The 16,891-nt window shown below is 41.1% G+C and overlaps 1 protein-coding gene and 1 long non-coding RNA gene across 6 annotated transcripts in view; both read right to left on the minus strand.

Annotated features, from left to right (window-relative positions):
• The window catches only part of ACSL4 (acyl-CoA synthetase long chain family member 4), a 41,053-nt gene extending 35,150 nt beyond the window's left edge, over positions 1-5,903 (minus strand). For 2 of the 5 annotated variants that reach the window (XM_075162438.1, XM_075162436.1), the window contains exon 1: positions 5,829-5,903. The gene's annotated coding sequence lies outside the window, so the exon portion shown is untranslated. Of the gene's footprint in view, positions 1-3,817; positions 3,901-5,828 lie in introns of all 5 variants that reach the window. The other 3 variants (XM_075162437.1, XM_075162435.1, XM_075162439.1) reach the window with 3 other exon arrangements.
• Positions 5,904-10,121: 4,218 nt separating this feature from the next.
• Positions 10,122-13,248, minus strand: LOC142087517 (uncharacterized). The gene is made up of 3 exons (XR_012675470.1): positions 13,172-13,248; positions 12,509-12,678; positions 10,122-10,262 (listed from the first exon to the last, which is right to left on the minus strand). It is a non-coding gene; the product is annotated as an uncharacterized LOC142087517 (long non-coding RNA).
• Between the last annotated feature and the right edge of the window lie 3,643 nt (positions 13,249-16,891).

Here is a 16,891-nt window from a genome sequence, read left to right on the forward strand (position 1 = left end):
ATTTATTTTGAGTTGCGTTGTTTAAGGGTCAAAAATTTCAGCACGGAAATGAAGGTGTTTTGGAGTGCTCAGTCCCCCATAACCCCAACTGCAGCAGCCCAGAGGTGTCCGACCGCACACTGGTGCGCAAATGGGCATTACCGCTCAGAGTCCAGCCTTGCACACACAGTGTGCTTGTGGGCAGCCATGGAAGAACAATATTTAGTAAAAATTCTAGCTAAAGGGACTATTACTAGCTAAAAGGACTATTACTACTCAAGTTGTAAAGTTACACAGCAAACACACAAACAAGCAGTTTTATAAACTAGACACCTAACCGCAGTAAACTGAGTAACTGCACATACAGAGGAAAACCTCAGTTAAGATGCGGTTCAGAATGCACGTCTTGTATCTTATGTGTAGAACAGTGGTTTAGGAAAAAACCAGTAACCATCCTTTCATGTTACTTGAATGTACCATTGTGTCTCCTAGAATGCAAGTCACATTTATTAAGTGTTATTTAAATTTAAAATGCTACACAGTTAGGTAAAGCACCTAGCTAAGTAGGACAAGGATCAGAGTACACTGTACTAATACTACTTTCACTTTAAAATGGGTTGCACAGTATCATAAAATAGCAAAAAAAACCCCCAGGTCTGCTGTACAGATCTAGCAAGTAATTTTGCAAAACATAACCATTAGCTAGATGTTAAAATTTTTTTTAACATGTTGGCCATGCTTATACTACAACAAAAGCACAATGAGGTAGGCTAAACATGTCATTAACAGATATTTTAAGAATAAATTATACATTTATTATAAATGTAAACGATTTTTTAAAGAAATCCTCTGAACACAAGCATTTCTGTAACTGTCTTGGTATTACTCACTTACAATCTTATTTTCTATAGTAAGGAGAGCTAAAACAGAATACCACTTCAGAGTTATAAAATAATAATTTAAAAGTCTGTTTAATTAGTACAAATTTTAAGAGTACAAGTACTGGAATGTAACGTGCTATTTTAAGTCTGTCCTTGTCATGTCAACTTATTTCTAATTACATAGGCTTTCAAGCATACCTAGATTTTTTTTTTAATTGATATATACATTACTATTCTGCCATTACACTACTATAACTGCCATTATACACCTAAAACATTCCCAATTATCAGTGTCCTCACTGAACAACAGTGGTATTCAAGTATCACAGATTTAAGAGTCTCGGATTTAAAGTGATAACCAAGGATCCACCTTGGATCACTTTAAATCCGAGACTCTTAAATCTGTGATAATTGGTGAATCACTTTATCTCTACCTTGGAGATAAAGATATCTCACCTTGAAGCCCAGTGAACTCCCAGCTGCACAATATCCATCCATTTGGCATTAACTGTACTACAAAACACATGCAAAGTTTAAATACAGAAAAAAAAGATATTTTCTCAGTATCTAGGATTCCTTACAAAACACTGTACTGAGGTGAGAAGTCCTCTTTGATTTCAATGGAAAGACCAAGTGCTTAGCTCTATCTGAAGCAAAGAAAGAGGGAAACAATTCCTCATGTCCTTCACATTACACAGCTATTAATCCAAAAGCAAAGCAAATAAAACGCATGCTGACTTTTTGATGCGGTAGCATCAGCTCCAACCTCACTTCCATCATAAGCAACTCACATACACAAACTTTAAAAATCCACCATTACACAAATTGACATTCTGGCAACATGTTGGCTAAAGGGAAACATTTCCCACCCCTCCCATGCCCACAATCACCTTTCCTTACTTGCCTGCTCCTCAATTTCCCAAGGCTGCCTGTGCTATTTATTTCCCTACTGAAAAATGGTTCAATGTGCCTTCTGAGTTTTCTACTATATTTGGGATCATCTTAATGTAAAATAACTCTCCAGCCAATTGTACCAACACACCTTGCTCCCACAAACTCTTCATATCTAACCTCTGCAGAAGATCAAGTTCAAGCCAGCGCCAAGTTTAGTCCTGACTCAAAAGCTGCTATGAGCTACGGCAGCACAGGTCAAAAGCAGCACGGTAGCCTGAATAGTAGAAAGGCTTCCTATCTAGGACAACAACAGCACAAGGAATTTCCACCCCCCCCCACTCATTCCTAACCTCTGTATCATGCATTTGGTCAGGTAAATAATGTTATGCACATCTGGCACATGATTAAAGCCGTATCTTGATTACAAGTACACTTTATATTAAGTATTAGGTAGGAACTGATAGCCCTAAGAAGAAGTGGGGCAGGGAAAGCAGATCTACTAAGTTCTGTCCAATTATTTTTGTTGGTCTCGGCCAAGCAGCTTAATGCAGATCATGCTAGGTACCTACTGCAGAAAAAGGAAACTGAAACTACATCTCCCAAGCAATTCTGGCAACTGGCCAGAAGTCTTCCTCCTTGCAAGCGCAAGTCTTATTCCATACAGCATCCTTTAGTTCACATTCCTATAAAACAAGTGAGGACTTCTCGCAGTCCCAGCATATTCAGGATTAAGGCAAGGTTCTCCCCATCCATTCAGAGCACAAACAGCAACCTGCGAGAAAGGGCCTTGGCGCTGCAGGCTTCACGTCCACCATAGGTCATTACAGAAACCCGTCACACCACTTCCAGTGTGTGTTTTACTTTCAGTGCGATACAAGTTACTCTGTCAGCGAGTGGCCACAGAAGAAATAACTAGTGCTGCGTTCAGCTTTCATTTTTACGTGCCTATCTACCGAGTTCAAGATTTTGAGGAAACATGCTGTTCTAAGAGTGTCAGTGGATTACGGACAATCCTAATTTCCCTCCTCCACCTCCAACCAAAAAAACACAGAAACAAAAGAAAAGCAATAGTAAAGTATTAATAATTCCCATCTACTGTAAAGCATAGCCCTACAAGCAAAGGAGAAATACTCTCTTAAGCTTTCCCTTGGGCCCTTCCATACAGCTAGCCTGTTCCACTAAGCACCTTCCAAATGGAAGTGTGACAGAGAGCGATACAGGAAGAAGAGGAGCTAACTTTTAAACGAAGAGGAACACCAGAGCAGTCACTGTCTGGCTGCTGTAGAATGCAGGAAAATTAAACAGCATGGCCAACTTTTGAGATGTGCCTTCCACAAAAAGGGTGGAAGACGTTGCACCGTCTAAACAACGATCCAATATATGAACAAATGGAACAAAACTGTAAATGTTGTTTCTCAGGAAATTGCTTCCCCCCTTCCATGAAACATCCTTCTCTCCTGAGAGAATAAATGTCCTGAAGCACAGTGACCACATGCTTAGTTGCATATACAATGTAGACTTCCCTTAATAATTAACTCCAACTCTGTTTCAGCTTAAGTAATTCCTTATTAAGAATAGTCTTCTTATGAACAAGTACTCATTCATTTGTCAAGTTAACCACCTAACTATTTATTAATCATTAACTTCAATAGATTTTGCATGTTTACTTGGCTCAGGCTACTGTTTAATATTTCATTTGGGTATAAACTTCATTTAAAACATTGTAATAGGGTGCATCTATTTTACTAGATACATATCTTAATGTCACTTGGAATATATTTGTATGTAACGCCTTGCCTTAGTGATTTGTTCAAGAGTGGTTTCTCTAGTCTTATAAAAGGGCTGAAGCAAATCCTTGTATTAGAAGGAGGTGAACACTGGTAATTTATTATGCTGAAAATTTATAGCTGTTGATAAATATTAATTATTCAATCAGCAGACAATGAGCAACGCTGTCACTTGCTTGCACTGTATATATTACAGATAGTGTTAAAGATAACACATAAGTAAAGTTTGCATGAGATGCAAATACCCCAATAATGAACACCTCATGAAAACCTTACCACCGTGGGGTTCTGGGGGGAGGAAGTCGTCTTGTCTGTTTCAAGATTACAGTTCCGTAGTTTAAGACAACAATGAAGGGGAACTGCCAAATACAAAGAAATGACAGGTAATTCAAAATATACATTAAATATTTTCTAAAATAACTTTTATGTGGAAATATTTAAGCCTTCTGTAGAACTGTACTAAACACAAACTTTGTATCCATGCATGAAGAGCAGAAGAAAAAAAATGAAACCAATCTTTCTGAAACTGTGGAACATTGCTAATTCTGTCTTTTGTTTGGGAGAAAACTATTTGTTTAAAATGTAAGATTTTCACATCTTAGGAAAAAAAAAAACCATGTCTTCAATCATTGCAGTTAATCTGAAATGACAAATCCCAAAGATTCAAAAAGTAGAACTTAATTAAAAGAAAAAAAATTGTATGTTTCTAATTCCTATCTGTAGCTTTATTCACTGATTTTTGCACTTCAAATTGGCAAGGCTATAAATGCAAGTTTGTCTATCGTAGTAAATGACAACACATGTCGCATTTCTATTTTTATGCTACAACAGTCCAAGATGAAAAGAGCAACCAAGTAAGGACAGGTATTATCTTTAAGCCGACAATCATCTTTTACAACCATCAGGGACTACATTTACTTTATATGATATGTCCATTTACTTTATATGAAACAATCCTTATTTTACACCAAATTTCTCTGTAACCTCCATCTGCATTTATCGAGCATCCTCATTGAAAAAAAAAAATCAAATATGAAACAATTATGTTAGGAAAAAAGATGTTCTATTACAAAATAGTTGAAAAGTTGCTATAATTATTCCATTGAAGCATTAGGTACAACAGCACTAGAGAAGCGGAGGTCTGCACAGCCCACTGCCCTTGGCCCATGAAGTGTCCACACTCCTCCCGGGGCCGGGAACACACGGGAGTTTGTTTTGCAAATAAGCTTCAAAAATCCACAAAGCATACAAAGCTACTTTAGAACACCACAAAGTGGAACTTGTCTCAGGGGGACAGGACTACAAAAATATTCAACCAGTTTCTTGCTTTACTTTAACAGGTGCTCTTATGACGTGAAATAGAAAAATATGCCCTGTGCGTAGTGTTGAGCAATGAATCACACTTCCCTGGGTTTCCGCGTCTGCTACATCAGCATCAGACCATACCCTGAGCCCAACCTCCTTTTCTGCATCTAGAAGGAGGGGACGGGGGGGCTCCGAGGGAGGAGACAGCACTGTTGATGTATTGGGCAGGCCCACGAAACCCGCTGCCTTCCCGGGAAAGCAGAGATGAGCAGCCAGGGATGCTGCTAACGCCCGGCGAGGAGCGGAGCGAGCGGCCTCCCGGTGACCAGTTAGCTGGGCAAGAGACAGGCAAGCGAGCAGAGGATCCTGCTGCCGGCCCGCAGCAACTGCGCTCGGCCCCGAAGGGCTGGGAGAAGGACGGGAAACAAGGGGAGGAGGCGGCGCTGCCCCAGGAGCAGCTCACGGGGGGATGCCCCGCCGCGGGAGGAGCGCAGGACACTCCTGCGCCGGTCTAGGCAGCCCGGGCCCCCACTCCGCACGTCCAGGCGGTCTTCCCAGTGCCCGCCACCCGCTCCCGGGCAGGGGCCGGGGCCAGCTCCTCCCCGGGGCCTACCGCGCTCCCGCTGCCGGCCCAGGCCCCCCGGGAGCCGTGCCCGCGGCTCTGGGGAGGCTGGGAGGGACCTGACCCCACGTAACCCCCCGCGCCTTCCCTCAGCTGACCCGGCTGCCTCCGCCCAGGCGGGCAGCAGCCGCGGTCCCACCCCCGGCGGTGGCGGAGGACGGTCCGGCGGGGAGCGCCAGCCCCGCGCCCGGCTCCCGGCTCCCCGCTCCCTCCCCCGTGCGCAGGGCGACCCTCCCGCCCCTCGCCTCGTCCCAGACGCTGCCGAGGGGCAACGAGGGGACCTGACCCGTCCCGTCGCCGCTCTCCCCGGGCCGTGCCGGGCGCGCCCCGGCCGTTGTGCTGCGCAGAGCGCGCACTCACCTCGCCTGGCCGCCTCGTCCCGGCGCTGCCGGCGGAGAACGGGGCCCGCGGCTCCACCGGCTGCTAAAATGGCTGAGAGCGCGGGGGAGGGGAGGGGGGCCGGCGCGAGGGGGCGGGGGGGCGGAGCGAGCCCCGCGCTGCCGGCTCCGCCGTCCAATCCTCCCGCCGCCGCCTCTGTGACGCGCCGCCGCGGAGGAAGGGGCGGGGGCGGGCCCGGAGCGAGGCCGCCGCCGGCTCGGGGGTCCCCGGGTGTGAGGCGGGGACGGGCCGGCCGTGTCCTTGCCAGTGCCCGGGGCCGTGCTGCTCAGCTGGGCACCCGTCTCGGGGTGTCCCCTCTCCCCAGGGCCTCGCAGCCTGATGGCGGAGGGGGATGTCACGGGAAACCAGGCTGCAGGGGGCCGTGGGCACCACCGTCCTGTGCTGCCAGGCTGTGTTAGCTTTCCAGCGAGGCTTACAAAAGCTGTGGGACTGCCAGGCCCACGGGCACACGGCAAAACCCACTTGCAGCCCAGCCTCCCCGAGCACAGGCGGTCTCCCCGCGCTCGTCAGCAGGCTGGGTCTGGGAGCAGTAACGCCACCGGTGCGAATCCTTTGGGGTGGACTAGGCAGCGCAGGAGGTTGTTGGCCAGTTTTGCCTCCTGACCATCTGGAGACCACCAGGCTGGGTCGGAGGCCCCTGAGTTCTTCACTCGGAACACAAGAAATGGGTTTCACCAGCAGCACTGACGAGAGCAACTGGGATTACTCACAGTGCGGTTCAAAAAGCCAGAGGCCACAAATAACCCTATGATTCATGTAAGAGTTTGCCAGATGGTTTTACGTGTTTTGGAGGCTGAGGCTTCTTCAGAAGAGAACCAGCACAACATAACTAGCTTTTGACAAGACACGTAGCCACTTCTTAACAACGTGTAAAACAAGAGGAAACATTCCATGCTCCATCTATGCTGAGCAGAAGTCCAGCACAATCCTCCCCCACCCCATATGGAGCGGGACAGGGTGTGAAAAAAGCAAAATTACAAAACAAGCCATAGCTATATTTGGTAACAAGAGTTTGTTCCTATAAAAGACGACACCTTGCAGGAGGCGAAAATTTTTTGGCAACAACTGAATATGCAATATGGATGTTATATTTAATAGTTCTCATTCTTAGGCAAAAAAGCGCATCACTTCCTCGGATGGAGGCTGGACTGAATCACTGTGTGGTTTTTGCTTTGCTTGGGCTATATGGATTTTAGGGCAGTCCGTTATTACTCTCACTTTGTTCTAATTTGTTTCGAACCCCATTGTTTTGCTTAATGTCAAATCATCACTAATGAGAGGGCCTGGATTGTGCAAGATGCCCAAAGGCACATCTGTTTTATGCAGACTAAATATTTTTTTGATCTAATCTCCCTGTATTTAGGAAAGGTTAGGCAAACAAACTTGCTACAATTTTTTTTCCAACTAAAACACTGACACATTAGCCTATTTTCTAAATCTTCCTCATAAACAATAAATGTGTAAGAGAATATATTTGTGATGTGTTCCAACTGTTTTATACTTCCTATAGTCTTAAGTTTTGAATAACTGAGCTTGGCTTTACCATGACGTATCCTGCTAGTGCGTAAGGAAGCACGTCTCATGCGTAAGCCAGCTAGAGCACAGGAATGGCCACAGTGGGTCAGAACAGTGACCCAGTTAGCACCGTTTCCAACGGTGGCTGGTCATCTCCTGGGAACATAATGAATTCTGCAGCTCAGAGACTTTTAGCTAAAAGTAGTCTATTTCTACTCTTGATAGACAAATCCATGGAAGAAAAATCCAATTGCTTTCTTAATTCATATGAGCTTCTGGCATCTACAGCTTGATGTAGTTCCACAGTTTAACTTCATGCTGTGTGAAAATCACATCTGTATGTTTTGAGCCTTCTGTCTGGTGTTTCCATTTGACGTCCCTTGACTTTTGCATTAATTAACCATGAATTATTATTCTCTCTTAACTGTCTCCATGCCACTCCTTGTGTTATAGATTTGTATCACAGATTCCTTGCATTACTAGCTCGTTCATCTCTCTTCTAGGCTGACAAGTCTAATGTTTTCCAGGTGCAGTTTCATAGTACCTCAAACAAATTTAAGCTGGAGCTCTTCCATCTCTTTACCTCAGACTGCATGTTCTTGCTCCCACATGGATTTCAAGTGCTCCAGGTTGTGCACTCCTACTGACTGCAACTCTTCCCTCACCTCTTCCTTTATGCCGTCCCTATTGCAAACCTCCTCATCAACCTCTTCTTGGCCCTGGACAAGTTGTGTGCCATAGCAAGAAGCTCAATGGGGAATCCTGGTGCCTGTGGAGCTTGTCCACTCGTGTCCCCAAGCAGGGCACCACTGAATGACATCCAGGTTGAGTGGCGTTGTCGGGGGCACTCCACAAAATGCTTTGTTTGTTTCAGAAGGATGAACATCTAAGTCAAATTAATGATTTCAGCAAAGTTGGAAAGAAATTTTGATTAATTACAATCTAAGGAAAAAATATAACCTGTCAGGTTATACTTACAGTAATGAGTCCTAAAATTAAACTTTCTACAGAGAGGGTATCCAAGTGAAGAGTCAAATCTACTTTGCTCTGTGGAGGCTTTAGAAACAGCCTTGGGAAACCGTTCCTGTAGCTACAGGTATGCAAATGCCTAACTGAATTACGTAGGATTTACTGAGCAGTTGCTCTTTTATTGTCATAAGAAATGGTTATGTTTAAACTAGTTCTTTGAAAGCTTTCAAACATTCTTTTTTGCAAGCAAAGCAGAAACAGATTTATTTGCTCTCTATAAATAAAGCTATGGTCAACTAGCAATACCCTGAGGATAAGTGGAGTACTTCCAAAGGCTTCAAAACAGGTAGCTAAGAAAAGCAAGCCTATTGTCAGGAAGCTTACGTTCACTACAAGACGTCTGAAACGCCTTTGCAAACATTTTAGGAGTCCACAAACAAAAATTAAAACTGCCTTTATATATCAGTATGTCACACTATTTTTAAAACCCAATCTGACTGAAAGGATTCTTGTTTTCTCTCGTGTTGCAACTGTTCTGTATCTTTCCAGTAAGAAAAACCCAGCAATGATCTCTGTGGAATGGGATCAGCATAACAGAACTTCCCAGGCAGTGCAATTGTTCTGTACCAATGCTAATTTTCATCCTTATCACAGAGGTCAAAAAGAAGCAAGTGAAAGCTTTGTTGAGGAGAGGCTAAAGCCAGTCTAGAAGGTCTCTGGTTTTCACCCATGATTCAGGGCAAGCTTGGAAATAGTCAACAGCTTCTCACCTCATTCCTGATATCAGCAAAGGGATTGCATAATGTTAGCACTTCTAATCTAAGTAGTAAATCAATATTTGGAGCCTTGTGAGTTGTTTATCTGTATTAGGAGCAGTGACTGGTGAAATCAACTATTTCTTTGATGCAATCCTGTTTCTTCACAGAATGTACAGTTAGAATCAAAACAACAGAAAACAAATTTTCTACACAAACTTCACCATTTTGTAACAAGCACTCTCCAAAAAAAGTTGCCTCAGTTTTGTCTCAGGCTGGTAAAGTTTTAATGTGTTCCTTTTTCTTTTTTAAATTATATTTCTGCTACTTCTCAATAAACTTAGAGCACATCATAAAAAAAAAGCTGAAACATGTTAGACCTCCCCATTAACTCTGCTCATCAGGAGTAACATACTTTTATTCATTCTAGATCTTTTTAAACTGACTCAGTTTTTAAAAGAAAACACAACAAAAACAACATAGCAGCCAGTCAGACACATTTGGTGACACAAAGGATCATTGATCTCTCCAAAGAAGTGCATTTCAAGGAGGAATTTCAAGCAGGGGGGAATTGAGTTATGGCCTATTGAATAAAGGGCAGCATTTGAAGAGAAGAGGCCTTCCAAATGTATGAATTGTTTTGTTCTTTGATGCCTTTTGTTCAAGCTAGTTCCACTCCCTTCTTACTCTTATACATGAAACCAGATTGGAAAATTATCTGCAAATCTGTTTATAACAGTTGCCATAAAATAACCCATTTCTGTATTTTACATAAAGAATAAAAAAATCTATATCCCATCTAGTATCTACAGCCAACATACTGGGCCTTTTGGGGAAGGAGCAGGGGGAAGGTAGAGACAAAGTTTGACAGGTCTTCTGAACTAAAAACCTTTAATCAGTTTTGGTACCCTGATCTACAGAGATACGACTTCTCATTCTGAGTCATTATGTAAAAGAACATACAGCAACTTGCAAGTGTTGAACATATACTTGCATCACGTAATTAAATCTTTGTTTTAAGCCATATTCCATGCATGAAACAGAAACATGTACCTGCTTGCAGACATAACATTTTTATTCTGTAAAAACATCACATTCATTACCTGCTCAGATCCGTGCAGAGTTTGGAGCTACTTTCTTTTCAGTAACTTTCTGCCTGCTTAGGCAACAAGAGAGACAACTTATTGTAGTATTACCCAGATACCTATTATGCCCCACAACACCTAAATATCTGCAGCATTTCAGAAACTGATATACTCAATTAATTCATCAGACATAGGGGGCTGCACTACGTATCAGTATGTACAGCCCAGTAGGCTTCAAGATACCATAGCTATGATAGCACACATATTCACGTTTTTGTGCTTGGATTTTGATTCTTTCATCCAAGTGGACACGTAGTTATTTAATGATCTTGAGTCAAATCAGCACTTCATGGACGGTACCATTGAGATCATAGGTTTGCACACTACATAAAGTCAAAGGAGAATGCAGTTTCAATATTGTCTTAATGTACAGTTTATGACAAAACTGAAAAGCCCCATCAGGAGCAGAGCTTTAGAGTATTAGATCCTAAGCAGGATGCTATATGGACATGGAATTCCTGACTGAAGAAATACATTTTAAGAAAGGAAAGCAGTATTGACAGAGATATTTCTGATCTACACCACAATAAATCAAGGGAAAGATTTGGCCCTCTAAGTTTAATTTTGTTGGTGCAAACAGTTACATATCTTATTAGTAGAACATATGCAACTGCACAATCATTAGATCGCTGTACAAAACAAAGTACCTAAAAATGATTTTCTGGACTTTAGAGGGAACTTTCAACAATCATTACAAGGAGGACTTTGAGTAGTTCTCACATAATGAAATATGTTCTAGTGCTGCCTAGAGATGTTGAAAAGAAAGAAAATAAAATGCTATAAAAATGAAATGTTTTCTTAATTTTTCACAAGATCCAGTCTAAAGTGCAGAACCACAGTTAGCAATAGCCACAACAGGCCGTTACTCTGAAGAGCCCGTTAGATTAGGATAGATTATGTCTAAAAATATGGCTGAATAATTGTCTTCCAGTCTATTCCACAGTGTTCTCATCAGGATCTCCAGAGTCTTACAATCTCCTTTAAGGGAATCATAACATTTTAAACACTATGGTGCCCTAATTTAGTATGAAACCATCTGGGGAATTCATTAGAGCAAAGACTAAAATTCAGTAAGGACCTTGACCCCAATAGTTTCTCTATTTACATATGCCACGGCAGAAGTTTGTCTGGACAGAAAGAACAAGGCAAGCCTCCTAATCGATACTTTCTTCCACAATTAATTTTTTTTTATTTAGAACGTAGATAGCAAAAAAAATTACTTGTTCACCTCAACTTTGTTCCATTTGTCATCTGAGCTTGATCAGAAAAATAACGCAAGTCCTAATTATGGATGTCTGTGGGCTGGCTGCCACTTCAAGTTCATTTCCGAAGAATATGTAACAGGCAAGTACAAACAATATCCTCTGTTGTACTCCCATACAAATCATTCTCACAGGGAGCAGTTACATGTGCACATATTCCTCCGAATTTGTAAGATTAGAATGACTCAACTTATCGCTTATCTGTTTGTAGTCATTCCTGTCATTTTGGAGGCGAATATACATCAGTAGATTTGCATGAAGGACAGACATCATCTTATGTCCAAAACAGGTTTTGGTGCATGAAGGAATACTTATTTATTTTAGAATAACTGGCTTCCTATGTAACAATTTAACTATTACACAAAGATTAAATGGTGTGTTTCTTTGTTTATTGATGTTTCATTTCTTAAAGCAAAAAACATAAATCAACTCACAGTCCTTAACACTGACAGACTATGAGCTCTTTTCTATACTTATTCATGTGAAATCACATCTAAGAGGAATTTCTGAAAATTATTTGGTGATAAATTGGCAATCTACTCATGCAAGTCTTTAAAATCTTCTCATTATTGTGAACTCCCTTGTGTGATTTTTTTAAACAAACTGTGAATGACTCTTGGAACATCTGTTTCTATGATTATATATCCCTATAAGAATCAGTACAAACTGATGCTGCTTTCATCAGATATACTTTTTGTTTCAGAGATCGCTGTGCCCGGAAGGTAAAATTACGGAGTCACAACACAAAACTCCAGCCCAAGGACAGAAGTATTAGATATGCTTTAAAGCAACTAGGTAGCTTTCCAGTCTTAAAATATTCTACTCATCCTGTCTAAATTACAGCAAGCTGCCAGTCTGCCCTGACACGCTCCAGCAGTTCTGCTTCAGCTTATTCCTGAACTTGTAAGGGAGTCCTTACAAGACAGTCTTGCAGCTTCCATCCTTTCTGTCATGATTTACAAGATGGAGTACCCATAAGAATCTCATTTACCTACCTTGTCAAAATGCCAGGATTTTGCTGGAATTCAAATTATATTATTTTCGTTCCGTCTTTGCAGCAAAACTTTCAGTCATATCTTGTGTTTTCTAGCACAACCTCTTTCTTCAGAGGCTGATTGATTACTGCGTTGTTTCCCATCAGTCCAGCAGAATCGCCTCCATAGCACTGTGGACCACTGAAAAAAGAACACAAATTTCAGGAGAAGAGCCTTTTAAAATGTTATTTATGGACAGTTTGCAGTAGTGGTAGAGACCTCCCCCCAGCAATTTCGCATATTATACTGAACAATATAATAAATGTGTATGATTTATTTTTTTTCGTCACCTTCTTCAGACCCTTAGAAGTCACCCATAAAACGCTCCCCGCAACACTTTTATCTCTCCCATCCACATATGTCTATACAGGCTCTTGCTTACATGGACAAAGATGTCAGAGTAACAAGTTCCTACATTCCTATTAGCATTTTTCAGTCAAAAAGTCAACATTTCCTTGCATAGTAGCCTCATTGTCAAAATCTTTGGGTCTAAATTGATCTGCTTCCATTCATAAACAGTTGTGGTACACAAAATACCTATCCATGAAAAAAACAGAAATTAAATAAAAGATGAGAAATGCACCTTAACACAAATACCTTCCAAAAAGATATTTGAATTCTTACCTTAAAAAGTACTTCCCATGTGATCAAGGATTTGACTCAGCACTCAGATCTGTAAAGTAAAAGCTCTTTTAATGAAGAGTCCAGGTGAACTTCCATCTTTAACACTGTGGTGAAGTTAACAATGCTGTGACTGTTTTAAATGCTTGCACTTGTGACATTGACTTCCCTTTTGCCGTTAAAACAGAAGAGAATTCTACTTACACAATCGGTTTGTAATACCAGTAGCTGCTACCTACTTGTATATGTTGTGCCTCGGGTTTACAAGTAACGTCATATATGCAAGAAATATTAATAGAATATGCTTCATTTACACAATACTTCTAATGACTATGCTTTAATTTCTGTCTGTAATTCTATTACAAGTTGATTCCTGGAGTCAATTATTTAATTTATTCACATGACACTGTATATGTAAATTGTTTGCAGAAATAATTGTTATAGAAGACGTAAATGCTTGTGAATGAAACCTAGTTCTGAATATTCGCAGACAGAGGGGTTGGGATGGGGAATGGCTGCATTCTGAGGGTCTGCTCCTGCTGGTCTTGTACTCAGAATTCAAAACCGCCTGAAGGTAGACACCATCACATTATCTGTAACGATACCAGGCCAGCTCAGATATCAGTATTGCACACAGCTGACAAATACCACGGTAACAGTTTTTTTTTGTCCAGCTGAATAGTATCACTTACAGGCCTATTTTCTTACTGGGCAATGATAGTTAAGAAAGATGATGCTGAAGGAGTTTCAGCTCTAGCCCATGTTGCCTAGATAAATTAACTTCTTCATTAATATACAATAGAAGCATCTTCAAATAAAAGACTTGTGGCAGTTTGAGAAAATTAGAAGGTAGTGCAAAAATAGGAAGGGTAACAAAAGGTACGTTATATTCACCAGACAAACAGCCTGAGCAATTCCATCTCTTACCAAGTTTTTGAATATTATTTTCATGACTTTTTCCAACTTCTTCCTAACAAGAGATGTTACTCTTCACAAACTTTGTCTTGCTTGTCTCCTGATTATCAAAGTTACAAACAGCACTATGGCTATTTTTTCTTTAAGCATTATTGATCAGTATTTACAGTAACACCCTTCAGGAGAAAAGTCAAGAGTAGCATAAGTCTTAGTCTAGGACAATGGAGCACAGCAGTGGTAGCACCTTTCCTCTTCACAGTTTAAGCATCAGTTAGTTCTGCCCGCAGAGGTTGTTCAAGCAAGCTCTGAAAATCGCAAGTGCAGAGTATGTAGCGGAGGACTATGTGCTAGTTCTCAGAATTTAAAGGGTTGCTTAAAACAAATCAGATATATTTCTAAGACATGTTTTGACACTGGGTTTATGCATGTTACAGTAAGCTCTGAACTCCCAAAATACCAGCTACATCTGTCTTGGGCTGGTGTAGTAAATTAATTCCTTCTTATGAGCAAATTTCTCATATTAAAAAGTAAATTCTATAATTTGGAGACTTACAAAGCACAAAAGAGAACATAATTTCACTCTTTCCCTTTTTTATCTCTGCTGTCTATCAACATTTATTTTATATCTGAACACACTCCCTTATAAAGTCATTTACTCTGAGTATTTCTTTTTCTTTATGAATCCAGCCTCCAGTCTGCTTCCATTGAACTTAATTGCAAACTTGCAGTACCGCCACAGGGAATGCGTTTTGTGTCCATGTTCACCAAAGCAGACCTGGCTGGCTGGGAGAAGGGGGTAGACTATCCCCCCAGACATCCCACAAGCCTTGCAATGCTTTTTGTGCCGTTGGATGCAAACAGTTGATTTTAAATGTTACAGAAGTGTTAAAATACCTTAAGCAGAAAGCTTGTCAAGGCAATTAATCAGGAAAGATCATGATTCGGTAGTCAGCTCCAGTCCAGGGGTCTTGATGTGCAGGACGAAAGATGTCACGTTGTCCAATGACAGAAGAAACTGCTTGTTTATACTGACACAACTCCAGCATCCCTGGGGTTTTTTGTTTGTTTGTTTGTTCTTCAATGAACTCCAGAAAAAGCGAGCATTAGCTAGAGATCATGGGTAAAGGGGAAAAAGAAAAGCAAGTCCAGCAATGTCTTTTTAGATTAAAAACCTTCAAATAGAAATAAAGGAACAGAACGGGTGTTTTAGGCTCCCATCCCGTGAAAGCACCACTGGAAACAGGTCTGAGCCCACAGCCATACACAGCACATCCATATTCTGGAAGGACTTGCATTTGGACTACTACCAATGAGTAAATATGAAGGTCAAATCACTCGAGTCTATTTTCAGATATGTTAATGGGAAATATTTTAGAAAACAGCACCTGGAGAATCTGTAAGATACAGATGTAGTTTTTAGGTAGTACGTATGTACGTTGGATAGTCTTTGCAACCTACATTTCATTTATCTTTCCATAGTATAAACCAATCTTTATTCATCTGGAATTTTAGTGTCACATTTGATTCCTAAGAAACTTTCACTCAACGATTCATTCTTTGGGACACAGAACTTCCGTGTTGGATAGGCTGGCTTACTTTCAAAATTACCTGTTAAACTAGCCAAGTGGGGGGCTATTCCCTAAAACTAAATCATGCAATCCATATTCCCCTAGGAAGAAATATCAAAGACATGAAAGAGCAGAGAACTTCCAGATTCAACTTCCTCTCGTGACAGACTGCAGATCTGGATTGCTTTCAGATTTTGATCCCTGTTATGTTACCCATTAAGGGAGAGAAAAGGAATGCGGGCAGCAACACCACCGTGCTTTAATGAGCTGTGAGTGTAGTGATTGGCATCAGTAACCTCCAAGTTCTGCCACTAAAATAAACTGCTTATCCTTTCAATTTAGGGGTACTGGTAGCTCAAAGATGCTGTGAAAAGCAAGTAAGTAATGTTAATAATAAAATTTTTAAGGATGCATAAAGTGGTTATTACAACATGGTCTGGGGAGAAGACCCACTCCTGTGAATTTCTTACACAATTGATCAGGTTGCCTTTCTCCTGAGATACTCAGGAAGACCAGTACTCAAATATCGTCATGCCGAGTATGATGTAGAAACAAACCAACAAAAACAATGAGATAAATTGGATTGCCAGAATCCTCACATTGTATTTTACTTCTAATATTTTGAAGGGTACATTTGAAATATTTTTGATGACTGAAAGTGGAGTGACATTGCTGACATGGCTGAACACTACAGAACTGCAGTAGCTATCTATTCTGTTTTCAGTTCGTTTTTATCTAATTTGATTTGATTGTAGTCATGTGCCATTCCAGTATCAGACCGAATGATACTAGCATAAACTGTGCTACTGAGTTTTGCTCTTCTATTAATGTCTTCATTCAGTCTGATGGCAGCTAAACATTTAAATGTATGTTTTCACAACAGTGCCTGCAATACCTTGTAATTCCAGGTACCATCTTTTATTGAAATGCTTCTTAGTATTAGCCCATGAAGTACAGAGAATGTAGAAATATTGAAACACAGCTGACTTTCGTACCACAATTAGGAAGTCTGAAACTTCAACTTGAGCATTTGCCACAATGCTGCTGAAGAGTAGAGAATTACAAGCTACGTCTTTATTCAATGTTACACTGACGTTCACTTCCTTTCCCAGAAATGGCTGACCACAGGAGAGAAAGACTATACTCTGAAATATTGCCATGCAGAATAAACAATTACTCCTATGAACAGCAGATCTAATGAAGCCTACCTATTTTTTTTAAATAGATTTGAATTCCTAGC

Source organism: Calonectris borealis, chromosome 13, assembly GCF_964195595.1.
Source record: "Calonectris borealis chromosome 13, bCalBor7.hap1.2, whole genome shotgun sequence".
Classification (NCBI taxonomy): Eukaryota; Metazoa; Chordata; class Aves; order Procellariiformes; family Procellariidae; genus Calonectris; species Calonectris borealis.